This window comes from Octodon degus, unplaced genomic scaffold (genome assembly GCF_000260255.1).
Source record: "Octodon degus isolate 3935 unplaced genomic scaffold, OctDeg1.0 scaffold00035, whole genome shotgun sequence".
Lineage (NCBI taxonomy): Eukaryota > Metazoa > Chordata > Mammalia > Rodentia > Octodontidae > Octodon > Octodon degus.
The window spans coordinates 6,745,931-6,749,612 of NW_004524611.1; the positions used below are offsets into that span (position 1 = coordinate 6,745,931).

The 3,682-nt window shown below is 42.2% G+C and overlaps 1 pseudogene; it reads left to right on the forward strand.

Annotated features, from left to right (window-relative positions):
* Positions 1–774: 774 nt before the first annotated feature.
* Positions 775–2,139, forward strand: LOC101586489 (annotated as a pseudogene).
* The last annotated feature ends 1,543 nt before the right edge of the window (positions 2,140–3,682 follow it).

Genomic DNA, 3,682 nt, shown 5'->3' on the forward strand with positions numbered 1-3,682 from the left:
ACATAAAGAGATGCGTACTAATTTTCATGTTTTGTGAAAAAAGTGTAATACCACATATAATACCTGCAGTTGAAGAGCAGGTTCTTATTTATATGTATTTTTGGAATAAAAGTAAAATTTGTAAATATAAAATCTCAATGTTATTGTAAAAGTAATAAGACACCATGCAAACTGGGTCAAACAGCTTTTAGATGATGAATTTTAAAAAACCTCAGAAGTATAAGGATAAAGAAAAACTTAGAAAATAGCTCAAAGGTTATAAAAATCATAGTCGAAAATTTTCCAAATCTGGGGACCCAGTTCAGTTACAAGAGGCACATAGAACTCCTACATAGCCAACCAGAGAAGACACTCCATCATACATCATAATTAAGGTTCCAGAGATTCAACAACAGACTGCTAAAAGCAATTAGAGAAAATCAAATCTCTTAGGCAGCCATGCCTTAAGAATTACAGTGGAGGGGCCGGGGAGATAGCTCAGTAGAATAAGCGCTTGCTTGGCAAGTACAAGGGCCTGAGTTCAATCCCAGGTTCTACCAAAAAAAAAAAAAAAAAAAAAAAAAAAAAAAAAAAAAAAAAAAAAAAAATCATTGGGGCCAGGGAGATGGCTCAGTAGAATAAGCACTTGCCTGGCAAGAATTACAGTGGGTTTCTCTGCACAAATCATAAAGGGCAGGAGAGCTTTAAATGAAGTCTTTCAAGCCCTAAAAGAAGACAAACAATTGGACACAGAGCCCAGGGTTCTACATCCTGCAAAGTTAGCTTTCAAAATCGATGGCGAGGTCTTTTCCTTTCCCAGGCAATTCTCATCCAGGTCAAACAGAGCCTTCTGTTCTCCAGGAGTAATGGTGGGGCTGTACTGTCCACGTTATCTTCTCCTAGTGAGATCCAGGCAAGTGTCCTAAGGTGAGGAACTACCTGTTTCAGGAAAAAAAAAAAAAAGAAGAGGAGGCCTGGGAGGGGGCAGCAGCTGGGCCGTTCCAGTGAGGGCGGGCAGCTCGGCTCTTCTGCTTGCTGCTGTCTCTGGGAACTGAGTACCAGTACTGAGGGGCCTCCTGCAGACAGCAAGCCCCTTCCCTGGCTCCCCTGCCCACCCTGCAAGAGGGGGAGGAAGATATCAGGAAGAAGAGAACATCATCTGGGGTGGCAACAGCAGTAGCAAAGATGGACCTCAAAAAGGGTAAAATCTCCAGCTATTGCAGATCCCAAATCCTTGCTAGACTAATAAGTGAAGGGGAACATTTTTTAAGCACGAAGTGCCGGGCTTGGTTTTATGAGTATGCAGGTCCTGATGAGGTTGTAGGGCCAGAAGGAATGGAAAATTTTGTAAAGACATTGGTGTTAAGCCTGAAAATATAATTATGCTAGTTTTAGCATGGACATTGGAGGCTAAGAGCATGGGTTTCTCCCCACGCCGGTGAAGAATGGTTAAAGGGAATGGCTTGGGGCCGGGGGATGGCTCAGTAGACTAAGCGCTTCCCTGGCAAACTCAAGGGCCTGAGTTCAATCCCTGGTTCCGCCACAAAAAATAAAAAATAAAAAGGAATGGCTTCATTATAGTATACAGACCAAATTTGGCTTTTGCCCTCATAGCTCAATGATATTTCATTGTTTAAGAACATATACAGATGTGCCTTTGATTTTGCAAGGGATAAAGATTAGAGAAGCCTTGATATTTATGCCGCTACATCTTCGTTAGCTCTTCTGCCTGGGAAGACATGGCTACTGTTTTCAGTATTTTACCAGTACCTGGAGCAATCAAAGCATTGTGTTATGAATGAAGATCAATGCTACAATGCCTTAGAATTCGGCAGGACAGTCCATGAAGATCTTAATAACTATGATGAAGAAGGCCTGTTTTTTTTTTTTGTTTATTTATTTATTTGTGTGTGTGTGTGTGTGTGTGTGTGTGTGTGGCCAGCTCAGCCCACCAGGGGGCGGGGCTGGCTGGCTTGTGGTGCTGGGGGATTGAACCGCAGATCCCTGTGCTTTGCTAAGCTTGTTCTAAGTAGGTGCTTTAGACCACTGAGCCATCTCACCAGCCCCTGAAGAAGGCCTGTTCTTGATGAATTGGTAGTGTGGCAAAAAATCTATCAAACATCATCACAAGAACTATTACAAAAAAATGCAACTTTCTAATTCCCATATGTGTACAACCTAATGAGTTGAAGAGAAAAGTCTAATGCGTGTGTTTTTGAAATGGTGAGATTATTTCCACATCAGATAGAAAATTGGAAGAAAAAAAAAAACAGGGTTTATTAATAAAGCTGGCCGTCAACACCTTCCCATGATACAGATCTTAAATGTCTGGCCAGTCTTTACAGATCTGAAGCATATCCAGTCTATTTCTTTGTTTCATCTCTGCTTACAACATCTTACTAAGTGTGGGGAAGGATTGAAGGATAGACAACATCTTAACGAAGGTGGAGTAAAGGCTAAACTAGAGCTTTTTCGGCTAGGATAAAATTAACCCATTGAGAGAGCCTCCCTCCCCTACATCCTCATTCATATGGAAAGACTTACAGTCTTTGTCCCCTTTTTGGTGTTGGGAATTGAACTCAGGACCTTGTGCTTACCTGGTAGGCACTGTGCCGCTGAGCTATCTCCTCAGCACTCTCCCTCTTTTTAACAGGAAGTTTTCTTGTTAAACTTTTCTGAGTATAACTTTTTATAGTTTTTAATAACTTACACATTTAAAAAATTAAATTGAATAGCTCAGCGGATTAACATGCCTGCAAGCAGGTGCAGGGGTCGGGGTTCAATCGCGGGGCCTGCCATGCTGGCCCGGTCCCCGGCGTGTGCTGCAATGGCAATGAGACTGGGCGTGGTGGCGCACGCTTCTAATCCCAGCTCTTGGGAGGCTGTAAACAAGCAGATCACTACGAGTCCACTCTAGTAGTGAGACCCTGAACACCCTGTAGACCCTTCCCTGAAGTACCAAAAAAAAAAAAAAAATTAAATTGAGAAGAATAATTTGTCTCTATCCTTTAATTAAAAATTGTGCAGGGCCAGGGATATAATTCAGTGGCGCAGTGCCTCCCTGGCAAGCACAAGGTCCTGAGTTTGGCTCCTAGTACCAAAAAAAAGAAAAAAAAATGTATAAACACCAATAGAACTTTTAAAAATATCAAATACAAGTGAACTTAATTGTAGGGAACATTGATACTTTAACCACAGAGAAGAAAAAAATGCAGGAAAAATTGTTACAACAATTTCAAAAATTGTTATTATTAATCCTTGAGGTTGCTGGTGTGGGACCAGGGTTCTCACTGTGGGGGACAGAAATACAAATACGGATCTGGGGAAGAAAAAATCCATTGGTATTTAGAGTTGTGCTTCTGAGATTCAATGCATAGAAATTTCTATTACCTGAAACAGCCTAGAAACGGGAAAATCCCAGTAGCAAAGTGCTCACCTTACACCCAGGCCCTGTTATTTAAATATTACTTCCCATTGAAATTTTTCCTTTAAGGAACTGCTGGGCCAGGGAGATGGCTCAGTGGAATAAGTGCTTCCCTGGCAAGTGCAAGGGTCTAAGTTCAATCCCTGGTTCCACCACAAAAAAAAAGGGGAGGGGGGGCTGGTGAGATGGCTCAGTGGTCTAAAGCACCTTCTTAGAACAAGCTTGGCAGAGCACAGGGACTGCGGTTCAATCCCCCAGCACTACATGCCAGCCAGCCCC